Here is a 26,689-nt window from a genome sequence, read left to right as displayed (position 1 = left end):
GCTGCCCTGGCCTCTACCTATAGGCACAGGAGTGCACCTGCCTTCCCACTGTTGTGACAAACAAAAGTGTCTCCAGGCATTGCCAAGTGCCTGTCCCCTGTGAACGAAATCATGCCTGGCTGAGATCCTCTGACATAAGAATCCTGCAAATGGAGGCCAACAGGAGCATGCTCCTAAGCACACATCACTGTTTCCCTGGGGTAATTAGATGGCATGCACGGGGCTGGCAGTTTGGAAGAGCAATCGCCTTTGGAGACGGCCAGGGCAGGCCCACCACTGCAGACTGACACTGGATTCTCCCTCCACCCGACCTCTCTAGATTTGCAAGTGTACTTGCTAAAAAATGAGGTGTTAATGAGATTTCCAGGGCAAGAGCAGGGCTTGTAAGTGAAGAGCCTAGCATGTTTTGATACAAGTGCACTGAACGCATCACTGGAGAAATGCAGTATAAAAGATTCCTGTGTGCCTCAGATCCACTGGGAAAGAGCTGAGATTAATTCCTGGTCCTAAGCTTCTGAATAAAGGCATAAGCAGCAGAGACGGAAGAGATTCTGAGGTTACTCTGCCAACCTCTTGTGCTGTAGAAAACATCTCAAGACCAAAAGAAAGTGTTTTCCAGCTCACTGGGGCCAAACACTGCCATGAGCTTTGGTACCTTTCCTGACTGTTCCTCTGTACATACGACTCAGCAGTTCCCAAAGGGTGTGAGGGGGTGGGAGAGCCAAATGAAAGACTGCAAAAACAGGTGCTGGGCTCACATGAGCCTGGGAGGCAGCCCACGTGCCTTGGAAAGTGCGATGCTTGGGAGTTATCTGCAAGTTCCGGGAACACCTGACTCAAGAAAACGTACGAGTTGGCCGGGCACGGTGGCTCACGCCTGTAATCCTAGGACTCTGGGAGCCCGAGGTGGGTGGATCACCCGAGGTCAGGAGTTCAAGACCAGCCTGGCCATCATGGTGAAACCCCATCTTAAAAAAAAGAAGAAAAGAAAAGAAAACGTGTGAGTTTGGCTTAACCCTGCACCTCCCAAACCAGCCTGACTCCCAAAGCCCTTTTCATCTAATTCCTATTACCTACTCTCTGGAGAGCTGGCGTTCCAGGAAAGCAGATCTAACTGGACGCTGCCCATCTCTCAGGACTGTCCCAGGAGAAGATGGACGCTATTCCACTCCTTCCTGTACTTGAGGATGATCCTCAAATTCCCATGCCTGAGCACTGACCCCCTCCCACTTCCATAGGGCTTGCCACTTTCTCTTCCTTGAGTTTGACTCTGCTCTCTTTGGGTGACTCCAATTTCTCTGGATCTTTTTTGAAACACAGAGAACCGAAGTGCATGTCGCTCTGACGGTGCAAGTGCCACAAACCTTCACAGTGGGCCAGCTTGCGGCTGACCGTGAGCCCCATTCTACTTCCTGCATCCCAGCCATAGCTCAGAATCCACTGGTGCATCGCTGGTGGGACCACGTGATCCCCAGGTGGCATCCCATGGTGTCTCCTCCCTCCTCTGCAGAAACCTGTCCGGGTGGACTTGAACTTGCCCGTCTAACTATAACCTGCTCTTTAAAAGCTCAGGTCCCTGATTTGTGAAGGTCACTTGAAAATTCAGTGTCACCATTCCAGCTACTGGGGAGGACAGTTGCTTATTTAAAGAAAAAGGAAGAGAGAACAGATTGAATGGTCCAGAGGAAGTCTGGCAGCAGGGAGGGAAGTTGGAGCCCTGGATGCATGCAGAGCCTGTTACCAGAAGCACCCGGTGGAGCGGGGTGCCCCGCGGGCTCTGGAGGAACAGGGCGGCAGGTACTGTTACTACTGGAAACATCAGAGCGGGGACCATGATACGCCGTCCTGTGATGAACAGGACGACGGCATAAAGTCTAGAGAACAAAAGCCCAGGGGTGACAGCTGAGGGTGTGTCTCAGCAAGGGTGACTGCATTCACTCCCTACTTCTAGTGCCCATGTCTCTTTCTAACCCTGTGGTTCTCACATTCTGCTCCATGCGAGAACCACGGGGTTAGAAAGAGACATGGGCACTAGAAGTAGGGTGTGAATGCAGAACCCCTACTTTCTGCTCAGAACCCTTGCTGGGTGTGGGAAAGCCAAGTCAGAAGGCAAAGCTACAGCGAGTTGGTGGGATCATCAAGAAGCAAAGGCCCCTGAAGAGGAAAATGTCGCAGAGTGGCCACCAGGCAGACACAGGGTGGGGAAGGGCAGGAAGAACCCCAGTCTGGAGAGTGCAGACCAGGGGTGCGGCTAGGTTCTGGTCCTGACTTGGCCACCAGCCTCCTGAATGGCCCTTTCATGGTCTCTGTTTCTGAATGACTCTTTCGAGGCCCAGGGTGCTAACACTGCATGGTTTGAGGTTTCAGCTTCCTGGGGCTAAATGCAGGCAGGGAGTCAGTAGCCTCTCAAACGTGGGGCCTGGGGCAGGCAGTGCAGCTCCAACCTGCTGCTTTGCTCCTCACATGGGTCTAGAGAGCACAGGTGACATGAGCCCTCGCCCCGCGGCACTAGCCCCTCAATGCTTCCCGCTCTCAAAGTCTGTGACGGGCCGGAAAAGGAAGAGTGGGTCACCTCCGGCCATGCCTCCAGTGCCAGGTACAAAGTCAGCCACAGGACACTTGTGGTGAGAGCTGTTAACGGGCAGAACTACAAACACTCCTCACTGCAGACAGAAGGTGCAAAGAGTGTCCCCAGAACCCGGCCAACCCCCAGAATCAGGCCCTCGCCCCTGGGGAGGCAGGACATCCTGTCAGCTGCTCCTCCTGTCTGAGCACAATAGCATCCCCAGCATGGGGCTGATGCAGCAAACCCGACAGAATCTGGAAACAGCTGGGGTTCACGACCAGATCTTGATCTGGCACACTCTGTTCTCCCAGGGAGGTGGAGGGTACAGATGGGAGTCAGGGCACACCTGGCTGAACGGCGTCAAGGCATTACCTCAGAGATTTCTGCAAACTGAGCATAGGCCTGACAGCGCTTCTCTGCCATTTCCATGCCAACTCCGTAGTTATCCACAAAGGCCCGGTACACACCCAGCTGGCTGGCCTGCAGGGAGGAAGGAAGAGAGAGTCGACAGGTGCTGCAGCTCCCCTGCCTTTCCGAGGAGTGGGCTCCCTCCAACAGCTCATCAGGAACTCCAGGGGCCTCGGCTCTTCCGTGCTGCTCCCTCCCACCTGCTCCCCTCCCCACGCACCCAGCACACTTCCCACTCCCAAAATGACATGCTGAGAAGTGACTCACGACGCCAGGCAGGTAACAGTTCCCTTTTAGAGCTACTCATTCCTCCCACCCCACTCGCTGAAATGGTGCCACGAGCGGCAGCTAAAGTTCGAGGTTGTCAGTGAATCTGGACAAGTGTCTGCACGCAGCATCTTCTCATTCTGGCTGCAGGAGTGTATCCTGGACACAGAGGTCACCCCTCATCCCACCCAGTGTCCACTCCTGTCCAGTCCCTTCAGACACATAAGACACACAGAGTCCAGCTGCCTCTGCAGAAGAGAGCCTCCCGCTGCACAGGCACGAGCCCATCCCAGGCCTGATGAGGGTGCCCCAGTGTCACACTGCACACCTGCCAGGGGAGAGACTGACTGGCTGTAAGGTGAGAGGTGTTTTGTTTGTTCTCTATTAAACCAAAGGCTATAACAGATCTCCTTACTGTACCTCCAGCTCAGACACACACTCGATTCAGCAACAACTTCCCCTGTGTGTGAGTACAGCAGACACAGCCATCTCTGGGCCTCACAACAGCTTTAGGGGCAGCGAGGGAAAATCAGCAAACCCAGGCCTGGGGAGTGGAAGGGCAGACCCAGGAGATGCACTGGTCAGGGCTGGAGACTCCCCCTGAAGCTGATTGCAAACTGGAAGCCCAAGGCATTCATGGCTCCTGGAGTTTGTTTTGCATCAAACCTAATTTCATTTCCACGTGCATTTGCATTTATATTGAATTTTATGTTTCTACAGCTGACAATTCTGGATGCTGGATAAACCAGGCACCCTTGGTATTATCTGATCTTCTGGCCTTGCTCCCTATGGAGGCTGTGTGAAGGGTCTTAGAGTGTACAAGGAAAGGGTAACAGCCCGAAGACACCCACCAGCCCCTGCCACACTGAGGAAACCTTGTATCCTCCAATGCTAGGTTCTTCCTTGTCAGTGCAGTGATGAGGCCCAGAGCTCTTCCTTTCCCTCCTTCCTCCTCTGCAAGTCACTGAGTATCTCCCCACCAAACTAAGGGCCTGCTTTAGGCCTTGTCACCACAGTGGTGAATAATTCAGACGAGGCATGCCCTCTGAAGCTGGTGTACTAACAGGAGAGCACCTGATAAACACATGTGTGAACACACACGGGCAATGTGATGGCAGATGGTTACAACTGGGATGGGGACCGAGAGCAACGGGGCTGCTTTGGAGAATGTGGTCAGGGCCAGGACAGCCTCTCAGAAGAAGTGACAGCTGGGTGGGGTTATGGGAGGAAGACTCCTTTTAGGACTTTTCCTCCCTCCTGCTCCAGGAGCTCACATCTTCCAAGTGGCTTGTGAGACGTTCTAAGCAATTCCTTTCCACATTTTTCACTAATCAAAAAGACACCTCTGGATCTGATGCACTGAGAAGCACACGGCCTCGTTGCCGTGGTGCTATTGTGCAGAACATGAAGCTATTCCTGAGGAAACTGGCAAACCTGGGCGGGCCTGTGCCCTTCAAAAAATGTCAAGGTCAGCTGGGCACAGCAGCTCACGCCTGTATAATCCTAGCACTCTGGGGGACGCTGAGGCAGGCAGATCACTTGAGGTCAGGAGTGTGAGACCAGCCTGGCCAACACAGTGAAACCTCATCTCTACTGAAAATACAAAAATTAGCCAGGTGTGGAGGCGTGCACCTGTAATCCCAGCTATGTGGGAGGCTGAGGCAGGAGAATTGCTTGAATCCAGGAGGCAGAGGCTGCAGTGAGCCGAGATCATGCCACTGCACTCCAGCCTGGGTGATAGAGACTCCGCCTCCAAAAAAAACAAAGTCAAGGTCACCGAAGACAAGCAAAGTCTAAGGAACATGTGCATATTGAAGGAGACTAAAGAGAGGTGACAACCAAGTTCGTAACATGATCTTAAACCGGGACCCGAATCAGAGAATGAAAACAGCTGTGAAGAATGCGACTGTTAATTTGGAGGAAATGTATATGAACTACATATTAAATCATAGTAGCTCATCAGTGTGAAATTTCCTGAATTTAACAAATTGTACTGTGGGTTACAGAAGAGAATGTCCTTGTTCACAGTAAATACACAATGAAGTATTCAGAGGGGAAAAAAATCCTGTGCTTGTGTGTATGTGTGCATGTGTGTTTGTGTGTGCACAAAAAGACATAAAGCAAATGTGGCAAAAAGTTACAATCAGTGTATCTGGGTGAAGGCTATACTTTGTCCCGTTCTTATAGTTCTCCTGTAAGTCCGAAATAATTAGAAAAATAAAAATTCTGAGTTGATAAAACTGCAGCCAGAAACAAAACCCGGAGTGGGGAAGTCAGCCCGTGGAGCCCCACAGGAGGAGGTGGCAGAAGCCGCATCTGGGTCTGGCTTTCTGAACCACTGGACTTGGATGATGAGTTCCTGGGCTTGGAGGCAGCACCAGAGTTGGGCAGGGCACTGTGAGCTCCTTTGGTCCTAAGACTTGTCCAACCAGGAAGCCTGACGGAGCAGTGCTGGGCCAACCCTACTGAGCTGGTCTGCAGGGACAAGGGCAGGCACCCGGCTTATCTGTTCTTGCAGAGGCCCCAACACCCAGTCCAGGTTGGGCACACGTGAGTACTCAGCTTGTGGTTACGGCGAACAGCTTCCCACTGCAGCCCCAGCCTCTCCCCCGAGTCTTCCAGCTGCATCATCTGACTCATGAAGGCTACCTAGTTCAAGGCCTTCAGGGAAGCCAGCAGAAACTTTCCAAAGTTAAATTCCAGTGTTCATCAGATATTAACATGTTTTAAAAGTCTCTGAACAATTTTGAGTATTATTTAGGAAGAGCTCTGGATGTTTTTCTTCCCCCAACACCACGATTCTTCCTTTCTCAGGAGGGCGGCAGGCCAAGTTATGTCCACTACTTTTAAAACTGCTGCCACACACAGGGAGAAATGGGGGGCTTCAAAGATGGAGGGCGCAGCATACATCAAAATACAGCCTTCTGCTCTCTGGCCGTAGGGGAAAGAGCCCCAAGAAGCAAGAATTGGAACAAAGTAAGTGCCTTGTGTGTTTCTCAAGTCTTAGCTCTGGCCTGGAGTCTCGGGGCGGGGGTGGGGGGGGGGGGGTCTGCAGCACAGGGTAGCAGAGGGAGGGGTCTGCCTACAGGAAAGCCACACCTCAGAGCAGAAAACTCAGTCCCCAGCACCAGCCAAAGAGAAGCCTGAGGCTAGAGCTGAGTGTCTGGGTAGTCCAGGAGTGCTGGGGACGGGGCTTTTAAGGAATCACATGCTCTTCACACTTAGAGGGGGTCTGGCCTCAGCCCACACCTGCCCCTAGAGGACTTGTTTCCCTGTGGAGGAAATCTGCTTCAGGTAAAGCGTGTGCACACAGGGTGTGGTGGTGTGCGTACCTGTGGTCCCAGCTACACTGAAGGCTGAGGCTGGAGGATGGCTTCAGCCAGTTCTGGGCTGTAGTACACTACACACTAAGTTTGGCATCAATATGGTGACCTCCCAGGAGTTGGGAACCACCAGTTTGCCTAAGAAGTGAAACAGCCAAGACTGGAAACAAAGGAGGTCAAAACTCCTGTGCTGATTAGCAGTGGAATCGTGCCTGTGAATAACCACTGCACTCCAGCCTGGACAACATAGTGAGTCCCTGTCTCTTTTTATAAGTACCTACATAAGGCTGGGCACAGTGGCTCACATCCCAGCAGTTTGGGAGGCTGAGGCGGGCAGATCACGAGGTCAGGAGTTCGAGACCAGCCTGGCCAAAAAGATGAAACCCCATCTCTACTAAAAATACAAAAATTAATTGGGCGTGTTGGTACTCGCCTGTAATCCTAGCTACTCAGGAGGCTGAGGCAGGAGAACTGCTAGTGAGCCGAGATTGCACCACTACACTCCAGCCTGGGCGACAGAGGGAGATTCCGTCTCAAAAAAAACAAACAAACAAAACCTATATAAATAAATTTTTTCAAAAAGGCTGTGCGAGGTGGCTCACACCTGTAATCCCAGCACTTTGGAAGGCTGAGGTGGGTGGATCACTTGAGGCTGGGAGTTCGAGACCAGCCTGGCCAACACAGTAAAAATACAAAAAATTAGCTGGGCGTGGTGGTACACGCCTGTAGCCAGCACTGGCTCTGGGTCACTCACCAGCTTCTGGAAGAGATGCCCACCTGCCGCTGGTGGCTCCACTGCTGCACGCCGGGGAAGAGCCCATCATAGAACTTGTGGATCTCGTAGAGCTCAGGCACTTTGAAGAAGATGGTCTCGATCTGCTGACTCGTCAGCACCGGCTAAGAGGTGGTGGCAGCAGCTTTCACAGGCTTCATGGGCTAGAAGGTGAGATGGGCTGCCATCTGTCAGGTGCACGGCATGACAGTAGACAGTCACAGTTACTTGATATATGCACTTTTATTTTTAAATCACATAACAAATACAATTTTAAAACCAGCTTTGTTTGGCAACTCAGTCTTCCACTGGTATCCACACCAGGGACAGCGAGCTGCACCCAGGCTCTGACAGCTGACCTGGGACTTATGGGCAAAGAGGTTCCCCAACTCTGTCACCCTGCCCCGCCCCACCCTGCTCAGCTTCCTACACCCTCCTCACCAGCAGCAGTGCCTCCAAGTGGCTCAGGTAGGTCTCCTTGCTGGCCAGGATTCCAGACAGGACCCATTTTCTCATCTCCAAGCCCTTTTCCAAGTCCAGCTCACTCTGCAGGAGAAACAGACAGACGTCAGACTGGAAGGGTGGAAGGGGGATGCTTGCATCAGGGCCTTCTGAGAGAGGAGGGTCAGCTTGTTGACCTCTGGACAAACCCCTACCCCCATGAAGGCTCCACATGGAATTAAAGGGAGGCAGCGGACCCTCAACACATACTCAGCCACACGGTTGCGGCCACAGAGAATCCCAGGGGCAATACCTGGAGCCACCTTTAGTCTTGCCAGACCACGAAACAGAAAGTGTGGTGCGGAGCAGGCTGGGCCAGTCCTCTCTCCACGCCTTCTGCATGCAACCCAGGAGTAGCTGCCTGACACGGTCAAGGAAGGAGAAGGAGAATCTGACCCGAGGGGGCGACGGAGCCCATGGCATGGCTACCTGACTCCTGCTGCAGCCAAGCTCCCCTCCCCACTGCTCACATGGGGCTCCCTCACCTGGATTCTCTGACTCCTGCTGCCACATGACCCTTTGACTGACGGGACCTACGCAGCACCTCCCTCCCAAACACGGGGACTGTTAACACCTACTCCAGAAGAACCTCGTCCCTTGGGATCAAGGCCTGTGTCTCCTGACCCTGCTTTGTAGACCCTGACATCATTGGCAGGGACCCTCTTACATGTGGGCTATGACAAAGTACCCTTCCCATCAGCGTCCCTGCTGAAAGTTCAGGGATTCTCTACTGTTTTTGTCTCCAAAAAATGGAGCTGGCACACTGTTGGATGTTAATGTAGGCGACAGAGCCCATGGCCCCGGGAGACTGCCTTCTGAGTTATGATAACATCTCCCCGCCCCCCACCCAAATTCATGTTGAAGCCTTAACCCCCAGTACCTTAGAATGTTACTGTATTTGAAGGCAGGGCTTTAAGGAGGTAATTAAGCTAAACCAAAGCCAAAAGGTTCCATATGTGTAGTTCTTTTTTTTGAGACGAGGTCTCCCTCTGTCACTCAGACTGGAGTGCTGTGGCACAGTCACAGCTTACTGCAGCCTCCAGAGCCCAGGCTGAAGCAATCCTCGCACCTAATCCTCCCAAGTAGCTGGCACCACAGGCACCCCCTGACCATGCTCTACTAACTTAAAAAAAATCTTTCTGAGGGGAGGCATGGTGGCTCACACCTGTAATCCCAGCACTTTGGGAGGCCGAGGAGGGCAGATCACCTGAGGTCAGGAGTTCGAGACCACCAGCTTGGCCAACATGGTAAAACCCCATCTCTACCAAAAATACAAAAATTAGCCAGGAGTGGTGGCGGGTAACTGTAATGGTAAAACCCCATCTCTACCAAAAATACAAAAATTAGCCAGGAGTGGTGGCGGGTAACTGTAATCCCAGCTACTGGGGAGGCAGAGGCAGGAGAACCGCTGAACCCAGGAGGTGGAGGTTGCAGCGAGCTGAGATCACGCCATTGCGCTCCAGCCTGAGAAATAAGAGCGAAACTGCAACTCAAAAAAAAAAAAGCCACATTGCCCAGGCTGGTCTTGAACTCCTCAGCTCAAACAATCCTTCCACCATGGCCTCCCTGAGTGCTGAGATTATAGGCATGAGCCATAGCATCCCACCAGGACTTGTAAAAGAAGAAGAGATCAGGACACAGACTCAAATGGAGGGAACATTATGTGAAGACACATAGAGAAGACAAGCCCGGGAGAGGGGCCTGAGAAGAAACCAACCCTGCCAACCTCTTGACCTTGGACTTCAGGCCTCCAGAGCTACAAGAAAATAAACTCCCCTGTCTGTGATGTTCACTTACAGCAGCCCTAGCAAAGGCATGACATCAAAGATGACGCCAAAGGCCATGGAACCTGCCGCGTGACTTCCTGGCCACTCCCACCTGCTCCCTGGCTATCGGCAATGTTGGAGGCTGGCCATGCCCATGGCAGCAACCTCAGTGCTCCACCGGGCTGAGGCTGTGCTCCCTCTGCCTGCCTGTGCCCACCGGCTCTGCCAGCAGTCAGAGAGAAGTGCCAGTGAGTGAGTGTGTGTGTGTGTGTGCGCGCGCGCGTGCATGTGCGGGGGGGTGGGGTCTGTGTCTGTGACAGCCCCACCTACCTCTCCACTGGTTGCTGGGCTCACGGGTGTGGAACTGGGGTGGTGGTCCCTGATCACTCAGTTTTCCACTTTCGGAGAAAATCACTGGCTGCGGGCAGGCTCCTCTTCAGCCCCACTGACATTCTGGAGGGGCTCTGTCAGGGACTGGAGGGCGTCCTGTGCCTTGCAAAATTCAGTGCAGCATCCCTGGCCTCCACCTACCATATGTGAGTAACACCCTCTCCCCTAAGCTGTGGTAGCCAAAAATGTCTCCAGATGGTGCCACGTATGCCCTGGGAGCAGAATCACCCCCAGTGAAAACTGATGGGTTTCAAGAAGGATCTGACTGAGGCCAGCTCAGGCCTCATGGTATCTGTAGAATTTGGATGTGGAATCAGGGTCCCAGCACAGCGCCTGCCTACACCCAACCCTGCTGTCCTATTTCCCTGGCCCGCTAGGAGGGAGCCAAGTCATGGTATAGACAGCAGGTTCAACAGGAAAGGCCTAGGGCCTGGGCTGCCCCATGGTCTCAGGCAAAAGTCCTCCTGCCCTGAGCCTCCACTGGCTGGGGAGGGAGCTCTACCCTGTGCCCCACTTGAGTCCCTGGGGCTTAGACCACAAAGCCTCAACTGCCTGCTGGGACCATCTAAAAAGCCTTCCTGGGCCTCCATTTTGTCCTGGGAATCTCCTAAGTGTGTGCATACCTGTGAGAATGTGTGCATGAACTGTGAGCCTGCCCAGGTGCCTGTGTATATGTGTGCATATATATGCATTTATACACATGAGCCTATGTGTGGAGGGGACAGCCATCAAGATCTGGGCTGAGAGCAGCTGCAGGAAAAGGACAAGCATGTCCCAGGCACACTTGTCCCCCCAGGGCAGGGTAGGCAATGACTCTATGGGCGGGAGCTTCCAGGCCATGGCTGTGCCTGAGCTAAGAACTTCCTTGCCTAACACGGTGCCCAGAACACCTAGGTGCTCAATTAAAATTCATTTACTAAATCAATGAGTGGATCTCAAAGACCTGGCTGGGTCCTAGTTTTGGCAGCGTTTTTATGAGGGCTCCTTCAGGGTTTCCACATGAGAGTGTGCCAGTTGAGCCTGCCTCGGTGCCCTGAAATGCCACCAAAGTGCAGCAAGTCTGCTGCCCACGGTGCATGTACACATAGGGTGGGGTGGCCCATGACACCCCCCCGCCCATCATGAATGGTGGAGTCGGCGAAAGCAGCCCCCGGCTGCCTGTACAGGTGTCTCCCACCGTGTGCACATGCTGCTCCCTGCCCCGCAAGAGGGGAAGAGGTGAAGGGAATGGCAGGCCCCTGGGGCAGCGCCACCCACCCACCCAGCCTGCCAGTCCTGCTCATGTTCTGAGGACAATCTTGCTACTGTGAGTACCAGGGGGCCTGCAGGGCCCAGGGAAGCTGCCAGGGCAGCAGGGCCCATGACGACCCCACCCAGTGTGAGATGCTGGTGCCTGCGTGGGTGGGACCACGGTGTCTCCTTCTGTCCACATGGTTTGGAGAGCCAGGAGGAAAAACAGCGCAGGCAGGAAGGCACACGGTCCAGCTCTCCCATCCTGTTCTGAAGGACGGGGCTGCTCAGGGAACATCTGGCCCAGGCCATGGACTGGGTGGGGTGGAGACAAGACACAGGATGAGGGCACTTCTCCTCAGACTAAGAATCTTCTAGAGTCTTCTAGAGTCTAGTGCTGGTGGCATCAGACAGGAATGGCTCAGAAACCAGCCAAGTCCATGGAGAGAAAATGAGAGAGCAAACGGCAGGGCCAGGCCTGGGGCTATTTATAACTCAGGGCTGTGCACGTGCCAGTTATGGGAAAGGACGTGAATGCAGGGAGGGCCGTGCAGTCAGGCAAGGAGGCTGGGGCGGGGAGGAAGCCAGAGGTAAAGGGAAGTTGGAAAAAGAAGTCAGTGACATGGAAGGAAGGCCCTCCTACCACGACCCTCTCCGGGCGGGTGCAAACACAAAACCTGAGGCTAAATAAAAGCCAACAAAGAACCCACAAAACCAACTGGGCTTGTGACAACCAAGCAGGAAAAGCCAACACGGAACAAGGTGAACAAAACCGTTGTCAGCTGGCTGCCAGGCTCACACAAGGGCGGGAGCTGGAACTGAGTTTCAGGACAGGGCAGAGAGCAAGGAGGCCCCTTCTAATCCTCCTCCCGGTCCCCCTAATCTGAGGGAGCCCAGTGATGATCAGGGTGCAGAATCCTGACTGAGAGGGACAGGCTGCTCCGGGCTGGGAGTGTGCAGCCAGCACAGCTGCTGGAGAAAGGACACTCTTCTGCTCTGGGTAAGGGCAGGTTTTCATGCAACAGGCTGGACATTGCCCTGCAGCCCAGCCCAGCGAGCACCCCAAAAACCTGGTCCTCACGGCACAGAGAGGGCGAGGGGATGACGTCTGTGCAGGATCCTGGGGCTGAAGGTTGTCGCAATAGGCCAGCCTATGTGAATCCTTCCCACAGCACCTTGGGCAAGGGGTGCCTGGCCTCTGTCCAACCTCTGCCTACACTATGAATGAGTATTCACACAGAAGACCCGTGCCACAGGAGTCCACTGAGACCCTGAACTGCCAAAGAGTTGCCTGAGGGTTTCCTGATGGCCGCACGGCCCAGAAGACTCAATATCAGCATCTGGGACCAAATGCGGGGTGGGTGGGGATGTGCAGGAGGAGAGAGATGAGCAGGCTGATGCCCATGCCCCACCAGCTGGTTAGGATCAGGGTGCCTCTGGCCTCAAGATCACCATGCTCTCAACCAGGTGCGGTGGCTCACGCCTGTAATCCCAACACTTTGGGAGGCTGAGGTGGGTGGATCACCTGAGGTTGGGAGTTTGAGACCAGCCTGACCAGCAGAGAGAAACCCCATCTCTACCTAGCCAGGTATGGTGGTGCATGCCTGTAATCCCAGCTACTCAGTAGGCTGAGGCAGGAGAATCACTTGAATCCAGGAGGCAGAGGTTGCAGTGAGCCGAAATCACGCCATTGCACTCCAACCTGGGCAACGAGAGCAAAACTCTGTCTCAAAAAAAAAAAAAGAGAAAAAAAAAGAAAAAAGAAAAAAAGAGCACCATTCTCCCTGGGGGAAGTGGGGTGTCCTAGGAAGCAACAGCCATGTCTTCAAACTAAAGATCAAAAATGAAAGATGACATGTGCATGGCTTGTTGCATGGCTGGCAGGGAAACCAGGAAGTCAAGGCTATGCTTGTCTCCACAGCAGTGAAGGGCACCCGTCCTGGGGTCCCAACCACTGGGAGGAGCACCCGAAGGTTTCTGGAAAGGAGCTACACACAGTTCTCCTCCAATCCAATTCCTTCCTCTTCAGACCGGCTCTGGGCCAGGGGGTGTGCTTGGGACTGGAAACTCTGACCTGGCAGGCACAGACAAGCAACCTCCTGCAGGACGTACACTGTGAAAAATGCCTACAACTGCTGTTAAGTGCAGAAGCAGGGAGCAGGAGCCAGGGGACCAGGATGCATCGTGGCTTCACAGAAGAGGAGCCCCGCACGGAAAGGTGAGGATTATACTCCAAGTCAGAGCCGAGTGTGAGTGAGAGGCCCCACCACTAGACAGGAACCAGGGGCACCAAGTGGGCAGATCAGCTTCCTTTCAGGGCCAGGAGGTGCACCAAGGACTGGCTGGGTGAAGACAGCCCTCAAGGATGATGGAAAGAAATAGCCTTTCTCAAGTTCAGCACTTAGTCTACCTGAACTTGGTCCTTCTCTGTACCAAACCATGCTCACGAAGCAGCAAGAGAGGGGATGCACCAAGAAAGACAAGACAGCTGAGGGAGGGAAAGTGTGTCCACTGAAGAATCAGGAAGGCTTCAAACCCTGGAGCTGTGCGGCCCAAGCAAGTTACTTCACCTCTTTGAACCTCGGCCTCCTGGTCGGTAAAAAGCTGACACTTGACGTGGGGTAGGAAGAGTTGCCTAAGTCAGCAGCCTGTGTGTGCTGCATGGAGCAGGTACATGTTACCCACTGGCTTCCTCTCCCATCCTCTCGGTGCAGAACGAGAAGGCTGCCCAGCACCAAGGCCTTCAGAAATCACAAAAGCATATACATAAGCTGCAGTCCCGGGCCTGCAGCTAATGCATCAGCCCCAGAGAAAAGCAGCTCAGTGAGAAGATACACTTCTGGAGCATCCTTACAGAAATGGGGTAAAGCCCACTCCTCTCTTGCTCTTTTTATTTTATTATTATTTTTTCTTTTCATTCTTTTTATTAATATTATTATTTTTTAAAGATGGGGTCTTGTTTTGTTGCCCAGACTGGAGTGCAGTGAGAAGATCACAGCTCACTGCAGTCTCAAACTCCTGGACTCAAGCAACCTTCCCACCTCAGCTTCCTGAGTAGCTTGGATTACAGGTGTGAGCCACTGTGCCAGGCTATGCTGTTATCGGGGTGGAAACCATCTAGAAATAAGCTAAGCAGAACGGGAAAGGTATCTGTCATCAGGGACCAAAAAGACAAAAAGAAGCAACTGCCCTGGGCAGCGATTTTCTCAGCCCAAGAGGTCAAGTGGCCGGACACGCAGCAACGGCAAGGGGTGTGCATCTGGGCCCAGAGCACGGCTGAAGCAGCCCCCGAGCTGTGGGACCAGCGAGAGGAGTCAGGCCTCCATGCAGGGCCGAGCTGGCCCAGCACCACCCAGCCTGCGGCCACCCCAGGCTATGTTCTCACGGTGGGTGGGGGCAGGTCCACTGCTTTCTCAGTGGGCACGGCAGAGCATCTCCTGAATGTGCCACTATTCTCTAGCCACGCAACCTTGGGGAATCCACCACAGGACTTCAGTTCCACATTTGTAAAGTGAAAGTGACAGCAAGGCCAAGAATTATTAACGAGGGTCAAGTGAAAACTCACAGGAAAGGCTCTGGTCACATGGATGGAGCCATCCTCAGCACACACTTTGGTAAAAGGGAGCAAGAGAACTTCATGAAGCAAAGGGACCCGAGCCCGGACACCACCCAGCTCAGCAGCATTGCCGGGGCCACCATACAGGTCTTGCTTGTTTCATGCAGGTGGTCTCTGGTGCTGACGTTCTCAGCCTCAAGACCACGTGCTGCCTCCTCCTCCACCAAAGCATCCCCCGATCTCCCGGCTCAACACGCCTGGCAAGCTGTCTGTGTACCACATGTAGAGATGAGGAAGGAGTTTTTCAAGACCCATTCGGCTTCCAAACCATTGGCTGCTCCACCACCTACCTGCTAGGTACCCCTGAGCACGGGGCTGCGCTTCAGGGAGCCACACCTGGCCCACCTGCCACACATGCGCCGTGGGGACTCACCGCTTTAGTGGACTCCAGGGCTCCCGAGACCAGCGCATCTCGGCTGTCCCTGCCCTTGCTGCTAAGGTGGGGCGATGAGGAGGGTGAGCCATCGATGTAGGGCAGCCCGTCTTGGTGCCGGCGCTGCTCCTCTGCCCGGTCTGCAGCGCAGCCATACCCAGGTGGTGTTCCGAACGAGCCATCTGCGTGTGCAAAGAAGCATCCTGTGTTAGAGACAGAGAAGGGAGCATCCATACCCAACCTGTCCCAGCACGTACCCAGCTGACACTATCTCTGTCCCCAACAAGCATCTCACAAGGACCTCGGGTATGCTGATGTCACCTTCACGACGGACTGATCAAAGATCACAAGGGTGGGGGGGATGAACGTGGGCTCACTCCTCAGACAATACAAGGGACTTTCTGAGACATGTCTGCCCCTTGGTGGGGGTTGTGACATAAGAACTATGTATTTGATCTTTGCATACCCCACTCCCTACTTTCCTGGCACACAGTTCCTAAAAACCTTGGAATCTCCAAAGTAATAAATGTCTTTATGTATGCTAATGAATGACAGGTGGCTGGGGCTCCTGGACGGCCTCAGGAAGGGGGCTGGTTGCCAGAAGAACCAACCACATGATTAGAGAGTTGGCACCCCCAACTCTCTGGGGAAGACCCACAGCTGAAGGTTGATCACCAGTGGCCGGTGATATAGTTAATCATGCCTACACAATGAAGGCTGTCCAAAAGGACAGGGTTGGGAGAGCTTCTGGGGTTGAAAACATGGCAGTGCCAGGGGAGGGCAGGAAGCTCTGCGCCCCTTCCCACAGACCTTGCTCTATGTACCTCTTCTGTCTGGCTGTTCCCGAGTTGTGTCTTTTTATTAAAAAACGGTCATATAGTAAGTTATTTTCGAGTTCTGTAAGCCATTCCAGCAAAGGATCAAACGCAAAAAGGGGGCTGCTAGAATCTCCAATTTACTCCAGACAACCTAGACTTGCTACTGACACGCGAAGTTAGGGGCAGTCTTCCAGAGCTGAGCCCTTAACTGTGGGATCCGACGCTAACTCCAGGTAGACAGGGTCAGAACTGAGTTGAAATTGTAGGACACCCACCTGGTGTCTGCAGAGAACTGCTTGGTGTCGGAAAAAGTCCCCGCATTTGGTCACATAAGTGTTCTGTGTTGAGCTTGTGTACAGAGAAAACAGTTTGTTCTCTCCCATACAGGCGGGTTGGGTTGCTACAGAAAGGGGGACCCCTGGCCTGGCACAGTGGCTCATGCCTGTAATCCCAGCACTTTGGGAGGCCGAGGCGGGTGGATCACTTGAGGTCAGGAGTTCAAGACCAGCCTGACCAACATGGTGAAACCCCATCTCTACTAAAAATACAAAAAATTAGCCGGGCGTGGTGGCAGGTGCTTGTAGTAATCCCAGCTACTTGGGAGACTGAGGCAGGAGAATCGCTTGAACCCGGGAGGTGGAGTTGCAATGAACCGAGATTGCTCCACTGCACTCCACCCTAGGTGACAGAGCACGACTCTTTCTCAAAAAAAAAAAAAAAAAAGTAAAGAAAAGAAAGAAAGAAAGACAGAAAAAGAAAAAAGAAAAGGGGACCCAAAATGCTACCGTCTTGCTGCCAGGAACAGTCTTTGGGCATCTGCCTGTGGGGTCTGACAGGGTGAGGAGCACATGCTGGCTGGGGTGCAACTCCTGGCCACCATGAGCGGCGAGTCCTATCATGCTCTTCCCATCCCAACCAGGAAACTGGGGCTACAGGCTCTCCTACCCCCCACTCCAGCCCACCTTCTGGCTGAGGCATAGCCCACCTCCCAGATGGTCTGTCAAAATCCCAGACCACCCTTACCCCAATGTGAGTACCCCTAGGAGGACAGAATGGCTTATCCTACAAGAGGCTCCCGTCCTGTTGGAACTAACTAGTTACACAGAGTAACTGGACAATCACTCCCTTCCTCCCAGGCTGAATGACAAAGCCCAATACACATTTCCAAGGCCTTAGCCATCTGGAGCTCCCTGATGGCCTGTTCTAAGTCTGAATTTTCTAAGCCAGTGGACTCCTCACGACCAATGTCAACCCGCAAGGACGTTGCCCGATCCGTGACACGTGAGGGTCCCTTCTCCACTCCTTCCAAGGGGGGCCTTTGAGGCCCATGGGACTTCTGAGACCTCACCCTGATGGGGTGATGTCACTCTCAACATGAGTCACCTGTAAGCAGCCCTGCCCAAAGGTTACCAGCAGAGGTGACCTTGGTGTTCATTCACGAGTTTACAACTGACAACAAACACACCCAGGCCAGGTGGGCACAGGGCGGCACTCAGGCATTCAGAGCGGCTGACCCAGCAATCCTGAACTGGGGACTGTTGTTGGTCCTTCCCACTTGGGTGGTGGGGGCGGGGTTGGGGAGAGCCATGTGTCTGGAGTGATCTGCCACTGGCTGTGGGTGCAGGCGGCCGAAGGCCCGGCTTCCCTGTGTGCCTCTGCCTCTCCCTCTCCCAGGTTCTCCACTTCCTGTCCCACAGGACTCAGCGCCCTCTAACAGGTGTCCCCAGCCCTAGCTCCACATTGGCAACACCTTGGGGGGCTCTGAAAACAATTTCACCGGGATCCACACTGACCTGCCGAGTCCGAAGCTGTAGGGGCTTCCTGGGGGAATCTAGCTGGCAGTCAGGGCTGAGACCTGCTGAGCGACCCCAACCCAGTGTCCGGCACTATACCAGCTGCTGACCTGCAGCACTGTCCCAGGTGACTGCACACAGCTACTGGCTGCAAAGGCAAGGCCAGGTTCTGCCTCTGTGCATGTCCAAAGGAGAATTCCAGGAAGAGGGTAGTTTTGGGTTGAGCATAGCAGTCAAAGCAGGAAGACTCCAAGAGCCTGGAGCACCCACCGAGTCCTTCAACAAGCTGTATGGAGGAGTATGGTCTCCTTAATCCACGGGACATCGAGTGGGCTCCAGGTATCAAGATCACTATGTTGATTGTCAATGCTCAGTTTCTTTGGCCTTTGGGTGGGGGAAGTGAGCTGTGGTGTAATCCCTCAGAAGCAAGGCTCTGACCCTCCCCATTGCCACCTCTCTGTATTAGTCCAGGTCACTGAAGCCATCCACGCCTTGCCTTTCTTGACTTCATTAATTAATTTAACAGAGACATTGATTCACTATGGTGCCTAGGCTGGTCTCCAACTCCTGGGCTCAAGCAATCCCCCTGCCTCAGCTTCCTTCTTTTAAAATCAGGCATGTGAACTAGACAATCGATAAAGACCCTCTAGCTCTAAAATGCTACTGTCACTATTAGATGAAGGTCCTGCCATCCCCCTGGCCTCCTTCAACAACTTCCTCACCCTAGTCCCCCACTCTATGGCCCCTCCAGACTTGACTTTTTTTTTTTTTTTTTACGTTGGTTCTCATGAAATCTGACAGACTTGGCTTTTACATTAGCTCAGAATTGTCAGCATCTACTAAATGTTCTAGCAGGGGTGTCCAAGTGTCCAAGGGAGACAATACACTCATTAGTTCTCAATTTGTTTTACATTGGGCCAGTAAAGCCCCTTCCTGATTCCCCTTTTCTGCTTATCACTAGAGAAAGAAACTAAAACCACTGCTTCAGACTGAGAAAGCCTCAAACAAAACAAACAAAAACAAAATAAGGCGGGTTAGACAAGCTTTTAACCCAGGGTTTTGCTGTTTATCTAAAGATGATCTTAGGACATCAACACATTCCTCTTCACCTAGTGCAGCACCTTTTATCTGAGCTCTTTCCACGCCCGTGACTACACTGACTCCCATGCAAGGTCAAGTCAACCCAGCAAGAACTTCAGGATCAGACTCGGGGACCCAGGGCTCGCTCCAGACGAACTGTACGACTCCACATCTGCGAAGCCACAGGCTGGCTTAGCAACGTCCACGCCAAAACCTGGTGCAAGAATCAAGTGCCCAGTGAGGGTTTACCTGCCCACGTCCAGTGAGACCAGGTCTCACGGCCAGACTCTGCTGGGGAATTAGGACGCTCCAGACAGCTAAAACCCCAGTCATTTCCCCATCTGCAGAGATCTCAAATCAACGTCTGGGTGGCTGCTGCTTTTAAATCTGGATTCCAGATGGCCTGCTCATCCCTGCCGCATTTCATATGAGGGCTTCAGTCCCTGTTTCAGCCAACCCAGAGCCCTACAATCCAGACTTGCTGCCCCTCATTCTGCTGACTCTTCCAGTCTGCTCCAAGGCAAATGATGGGGTGGGAGGACAGTCCCTCAATTTCCTCATCCCCCCATTCTAACCACCACATAGGAACCTGCTTTTTCACAAAGCAGTTCTTCACACCTGAGATCCCCGAAGTACACAAAGCACCACCACCCACCTGTTATTTTATTTTCAGACATGGTCTCGCTGTCACCCAGGCTGAAGTGCAGTGCTGTGATCATATCTTCTCATTGCAGCCTCAAAACTCCTGGGCTCAAGGGATCTTTCCAAGTAGCTGGGACTACAGGCACATGCCTCTATGTCCAGCTAATTTTTAAAACTTTCTGCAGAGACTGGGCCTTGCTATGTTGCCCAAGTTGGTCTCAAACTCCGGAGCACCACCAGGTCCAGCTAATAAAAAAAATCTTTTTTGAGACAAAGTCTTGTTATATTCCCCAGGCTGATCTTAAACTCTGGCCTCAAGCAATCCTCCTGTCTCAGCCTCCCAAAGTGCTAGGATTATAGGCTTGAGCCACCATGCCCAGCCAAGGCCCTTTCCTCTTGAGGATAAAGTACATTATTTGGCATTTTATAAGCCACCATCTCCCAAGAGCCAGAACCCATTGGGAGGCCTGGCTCCCTGGCCCCATACCAGGAATACCCAGTGGAAAAACCTCTCTGGGCCTCCTCACCCTTGGCAGGACTGAGGAATTGGTGGTCTCATCAGCCCCATCCTTCCTGCAAAGCTCTATCCAAAGCAGAACCCAAACACTAGAAGGTAGAAGGTGGGGGCTTGGAATCTGGCTGCTGCTCACCTGAACCAGGAACCAGACTAGGAGTGCGGTTGGGGAGAGGAAGGCCAGTGCTGGCCCAGAGCACTGCAAACAGCCCAGGGTTGGTGTGGAAGAGGAGGGCCTAGTGAAATCTGAAACCCTCTCCTCTCCAGGCAGTTTGCTTAGCAACCCACCCCGGAACTCCGCAAATCTACTCTTTCATGAAAGACAAAAGAGCAGCCAAAAAATAAAAATAATATAGCGAGAAGAATAATGCCTGGGTAGGTCCCAGTCAGCCCAGGCCCAAGTAGGTGCTGAGGTCATATCTGCTCGACTACATTGGTTCAAAAAAAAAACTTTCAAAAAAATAAACAGAATTACCATATGATCCAGCAATTCTACTCCTAGTTATATACCCAAAAGAACTGATTTTTTTTTTTTGGAGACGGAGTCTCGCTCTGTTGCCAGGCCTCCCCGATTCAAGCAATTCTCCTGCCTCAGCCTCTAAGTAGCTGGGACCACAGGTGTGCACCACCACAACCAGCTAATTTTTGTATTTTCAGTAGAGATGGGGTTTCACCACGTTGGCCAGAATAACCTCAATCTTTTGAAATCGTGATCCACCCACCTCGGCCTCCCAAAGTGCTGGGATTACAAGCATGAGCCACCGTGCCTGGCTTTTTTTTTTTTTTTTAGATGGAGTCTCACTCTGTCGCCGGGACACTGCTGGTGTGCAGTGCCAGGATCTCCCTCACTGCAACCTCCGCCTCCCGGGTTCAAGTGATTCTCCTGACTCGGCCTCCCGAGTAGCTGTGATAACAAGCGTGCGCCACCATCCCCAGCTAACTTTCGTATTTTAAGTATAGACAGGGATTTACCATGTTGCCCAGGGTGGTCTTGAACTCCTGACCTCAAGTGATCTACCAGCCTTAGCCTCCCAAAGTGCTGGGATTACAGGCACGAGCCACTGTGCCCGGCCTCCAAAAGAATTGAAAGCAGGGAAGAGATATTTGCAAACTCATGTTCATCACAACACGTGAAGGAAGTGGTAGAAAGAACCCAATGTCCATTGACAGACGAATGGATAAGCACAATGTAACGTATATATGCAATGGAGTATCATTCAGCCTTCGAACGGAAGGACATTTTGACACATGCAATCTCATGGATAAACCTTGACATTCTGCTTAGTGGAATAAGCCAGACACAGAAGGACAAATATCGTTATGATTCCACTCATATGAGGTACCTAGAGCAGTCCGATTCATAGAGGCAGAAGGCAGAACGGTGGGCTCCCAGGAAACGCATACAGAACTGAGCTCGGAACACCAGCCACGTGATGCCTGGGTGCAGCCAAGCAGGGGAGGCTCTCCCAGACCAGACATGCCCAGAGAGGCCCCAGATCCTCCTTCAGTGGCATGGCTGCCACCAGAGGTTGGGATTCCAGGAGCCCAGCCCCTGCCCCACCCTTTGCCAATGTACCCAAGAGTGAGACTGGAGCAAGTCCTCAGCGGATCAGAGGTCATGCTCTGGACCCTCCCTACCCAGAACACTGGGAGCAGCTATAAAGGGGCCTCCGATCAACATGTACGGGAGTCAGGAGAACAAAGGGGCCCTGCGAGGAATTGGGTGGAGGAGGCAGGAACTCCACAGCGATCATCAGCAGAGTGGTCTCCATCCTTGTTTACACTGGCAGCCAGAGACTAGGCAGTATTTATTTACAAAGGTAAACGCAAATCAAACATCCGTGGCTCGGCCAGCTGTGGTGGAAAGGTTTTCACAAAGGCAGGCATCGAGCCCCCACCCTGTCATGGCTGCAGCTGCCCTCCTCTGGGCCTCTCATCTTTTCCCAGGTCCCAAGCAAGCCACAGCAGCATGGTGTGGGGACTTCTACGAACAGCAGCTCACGTCCTTTGGAGGCACTGTCAGGCAGGCACTGTCTTCCTGGAGAGGTTTAGAAAAGGTTCGGGTCTCACTGAAGGGTGCAGAGTCCACAGTCAGAGCTGCCTCTGCACCCCACGCTCATCCACAGCCTGACACCTTCTTCCTACTGCCATGCACCCACCAAGAGCAGACTTCACCCTCGAGAAGGGCCATGGATCTTGGGGGCTCCGACACTGGCTCTTGCAGCAGAACCTCAGGTAAGGTCAGGGAATACCTGCAGTGCTTCAGGGAATTAAGTTCCTCTAACAGCAAAAAAGACCCAAATCTTTAAAGTAGCAGGCAAAAAATAACCTGCCACCCTTTACGAGGCACTTCCTCTAGGTCACACATGGTGCTGAAAACCCACGTATCATCTGGAATATGCAACTGAGTGGGCATGAACTTTTAGATTGCTATTTTTTAGACAGGAAAAACCGAGCCTCAGGCAGAGCTTGACTGTGCCCAGGTGCACCTATGTGACCTGCCTACTGGGTCAACTTTCAAACACATTCCAAAGAGAAGGCATTTCTAAGATGCGGCACCGATAACCTTACCACCTAGCAACTCCCTTCCTAGGTGTATAATCAAAAGAACTGAAAACTGGTGTTCAAACAAAAACTTGTACCAGAATGTTCACAGAAGCATTCTGTGAACACTGTTAAAGGACCCTCCCCAGTCTGTCCCCATTTTCCATAGGCTGGAAAATGTCAGTCGGGAAGGGCCTGAGCCTGCCCCGCTCCCTGACGCCTTGGCTCCCCAGGCAACCCTAGACACCGAGAACGAGAAACAGGTATTTCCATCTCTGAGCTTTCTTGGAGGAGAAAGTCCAACCCGTACACCCAGCCCTGATGGCTCTGCCTGCTTCTTCTTGTACGTGGCAAGCCATAAAAATTCCTCTGGGAGAGGTGCCCTCCCTGTACCAAGAGAGAAAATAGCCCTTATCACCTGAGACTGGGAATTAGGGGCTGCAGTGGACCTGAATGAATATACTTAACAAAGTCACCCTTATCTCCCACCAGGTTTCCCCTCATGTATCTTCCAGTGACTCCCCAGAGTTTACTGCCCGTAGCCAGTTCCCCCTTGTCCTGCCACTTCTTAAACTTACTGTTATCTAAAAAGGATCTTGCTTTGGCCACTTCTCTGGACTTGACTCTGGAGAAGAATCCCATGTCCCTGTAAAACTAATGACATCTGTGTTTTTCTCTTGTTAATGTGCCTGGTGTCACTTTGGTTTCTAGATCCAGCCAGAGCCCACTAAGAGCTAAAGGGGACTGGAAGCAATCTCTGAGAAAGGAGATACTGCTGGGAAAGAAGATACAGGCTGGCAGTGAGAGGAGAGGGAGGTAGGGGGTAATTCTGTGGGGAGCCTCGGGCTGCAGGCCCAGGACCTGGGCTCGATTTAGGAGGTGTCTGGGTCTGGAACAAGAGGGGAGCCTAGGGCCCACAGGGGGACAGGTGACATTCTAGCAGCACATCTGAGTGTGGCACAGGAGGTGTGGCAGGGCTGGGGTCTTCTGCAATGGTCACTCCAGGTGGGCCTGGTGTTGGTTGAAAAACACAGGCAGGGGGCACTGACACAAAGTGATCATGGGTCTGGCTAAGAGGACAAAGACAAGAGGAGGAAGAGTAGAGGGGACGCTGAGCTTTCTAGTCCCCGAGGTGCAGATGTGGCAGCAGGGAACTGGTCAGAAGACTCCCTGGGAAGACAGTGGGAGGGGGCAAGGTAGGGAAGGTGGAGCAGTGCCCTTCAAAAGAGGATGGCACGGGAACAGTGCCCTGGCATGGGAGTAGTATGGGGAGCGAGGTCTGAGAGTGATTGATGGGGGTCCCTCCACGTCAGCAAAGGTGCTCAGCCAGGAGGTGGGCTGTGGCCGCTGCACACTTGCAGGTCCTCCTCTCCCACTCACTGCTCCTCCAAAGAGGAAACACAGAGGGTTAAGAAGGGGAAAAAAATGGCAGGAAGAGGGGCTTCCCCCTGCTGGCAGTCACCACCCTGAGCCTGGGGCCAGGGCCCAGCTACGGGCAGACACCCAACAAGCCTGGGAGGGCAAGAGAACCACCTTATTCCCCAACCTGGTCTTGGGCTACCCTTCCTGAAGGATGCCTGGAGCAGGAGAGGAGAGGAGAGGAGACGCACATTCACCACATTCACAGCAGCACCATCCACAATGGCCAAGAGGTGGCAGCAACCCCCGTGTCCATTCACGCGTGAGTGGAAGACCAAAACGTGCTATATACATGTAAAGGAGTATCACTCAGACTCAAAAAGGAAGGAAACTCTGAGACATGCTGACTTGGATAAGCCTTGAGAACATTATGCTAAGTGAAATCAGCCAGACACAAAGAGTCAAATACTGTATGCTTCCATGTATATAAGGTTCCTAGAGTAGTCAAATTCAGAGACAGAAAGTAGAATGGGGGCTGTCAGGTGCTGGAGAGGGAGTTAGTGTTTAGTGGAGTTTCAGTTTGGAGAAGATGAAAAAGTTCTCAAGACGGACAGTGGTGAGCCCTGTATGACAATGTGGATGTACTTAATACCACCGAACTGAACACTTAAAAATGCCTAACATAGTCAATTTTATGTTATGTATATTTATACACACACACACACACACACACACACACACACACACACACAGGATCAGCCAGGTTTTCAAATTTAAAACAAAAGAAAAGAAGTACAGTGTTAGGGGCTAAATTGTGTTCCCTGCCAAATTCATATGCTGAAGTCCTAACCCCTAAACTTATTTGAAAATAGGGTCTTTACCAAGTTAAAACAAGGTCATTAGGTTAGGTCCTAACCCAATATGACTGTGTCCTTTAAAAAAGGGGTGGCCAGGCGTGGTGGCTCATGCCTGTAATCCCAGCACTTTGCGAGAGAGGAGAATCACTTCAGGCAGGGAGTTCGAGACTAGCCTGGACAACATGAGACCCTGTCTCTACAAAAAAAAAAAAAATACAAAAATTAGCCAGGTGTGGTGGTCATGCCTGTAGTTCTCAGCTACTTGGGAGGCTGAGGCAGGAGGATTGATCACTGAGCCCAGGAGGCTGAGGCTATAGTGAGCTATGATTGAGCCACTGCACTCCAGCCTGGAACTGGAGCCAGAGGGAGATCCTGTCTCTTAAAAAAAAAAATGGGGGTGGGTGGGGTGGGACGGCGGAATTTGGAGAGAGATTGGCATATTGGGAGAATGTCATGTGAACTTGAAGACTGTTACCTATAAGGATCCAACCCAGCCAACATCTCAATCTCATACTTCTAGGCTTCAGAACTGTGAGATGATACATTTCTATGATTTGAGCTACAGAGTTCGTGGTTCTTTATTACGCAGCCATAGCACACTATTACGTGAATGAAATCACTGTGGAGCTCAGACACCAGCTTTGAGGAGCTGTCCACATGCCACGTTCTAGACTCAGAGTGGCAGAGGGGAAGAGCAGACACCAAGGCGCACAAGGTCAGAGTAGGAGGCAGCCCAGGGCCTCGCCCCCTTCAGCCACGCAGCATATCTGTGCTCTCTTGGGCACTTGCTCAGAAGCTAAATTGTTACAGATTGACCCCAGACTCTCCTGCTAGACAACAAACCAGAGCCACCTGAGTATCTTGTGCTTGTACAAGTCAGAAATTATAGAAATCCAGTCACATTCTGAATGTCCTACACAACACTGCCAGCCAACCAGCCCTTCCTGAGCGCAGCCCCTGCACCTTCGGACTCTCCTTCCTACACAGGGCCTCAGGGGCTTTGCTTTCCTCCCCTCATCCAAGCTGAAAGGTGGGCAGTCGGGGGGACTTCCATGCAGGTAAGGAAATTGAGGTACTAAAGCAACAAGCTGGGCAGGACCAGAAAAGTCCAATGCTGGAGACAGACTGACAAGGTGTATATGAACCCTTCTGGGCCCTCAAATGATTCTACAACCTGAGTTCTTTCTATTGAGGGAAAGGAGACGGCCCAGGGAACAGTTTGAGACCTCCCCAAGCCACATACACACACAAGAAGCAACTGTGTTCCCACCAGCCCTGGAGGGGTCTAGCCCTAGGTCAGTCCTGAGGACTGGTCTGCAATTCCCACCCTTGTCCTAATACTAGGTCACCCTGATCTATAGTGCTCCTGGGAGACTTACGGAGTTGTGGATGCGCATATGCCCAGGATGCCAGCCTGGGTCAGGGCCAGGGGGATAACACCAGCAATGGCAACAGGTATGGGTCAGAAGTGCTGCCTCGAATCCCCACGCCTCTGCAAGGGAGCTCTCACTACCTCATTTTACAGATGAAGGTTGAAGGTTTGGATGTAGAACCAACATACCCTGAATTCCACAGCTAAGAAGGGCGATCCCCAACTTCAGGTATCCTGGTGGACTGAACTAGGGGTGAGCTGGGGCAGGGGATTGACATTTTGTATTCTGCACCAGAATTTAAGATGTTCCAGGTGTGGGCAAATGTCAAAAGGCTGAGGAACAGACCGGGAGGTGGCACAGTCTCTAAGTCTAAACCCAAATGGATTTTCCCCTGGAAAATCTGTGCATGCGGTTTATGTGGCCAGGAACTCTCTCATTCTTAAACTAAGTATTTGGAAAATGAAATCGAGCTCCCTCTGTTCCCAGTTTCCCCCACC

At 52.6% G+C, this 26,689-nt stretch overlaps 1 protein-coding gene and 1 long non-coding RNA gene across 2 annotated transcripts in view; one reads left to right on the top strand and one right to left on the bottom strand.

Annotated features, from left to right (window-relative positions):
* LOC110568942 (breakpoint cluster region protein-like) overlaps nt 1–26,689 on the bottom strand; it is a 135,739-nt gene that overhangs the window by 72,679 nt on the left and 36,371 nt on the right. Inside the window, 4 exon segments of the mRNA XM_064362843.1 lie at nt 2,939–3,046; nt 7,319–7,524; nt 7,778–7,882; nt 15,213–15,394. The gene's annotated coding sequence lies outside the window, so the exon portion shown is untranslated.
* On the top strand, nt 5,926–14,155 carry LOC135269085 (uncharacterized). The gene is made up of 2 exons (XR_010337418.1): nt 5,926–6,217; nt 13,145–14,155. It is a non-coding gene; the product is annotated as an uncharacterized LOC135269085 (long non-coding RNA).

Source organism: Aotus nancymaae, unplaced genomic scaffold (genome assembly GCF_030222135.1).
Source record: "Aotus nancymaae isolate 86718 unplaced genomic scaffold, 86718_ANA_hifiasm-v0.15.2.pri h1tg000049l, whole genome shotgun sequence".
Lineage (NCBI taxonomy): Eukaryota > Metazoa > Chordata > Mammalia > Primates > Aotidae > Aotus > Aotus nancymaae.
The sequence above is the reverse complement of the archived record's forward strand: the minus strand, read 5'-3'. Positions and strand labels throughout refer to the sequence as shown.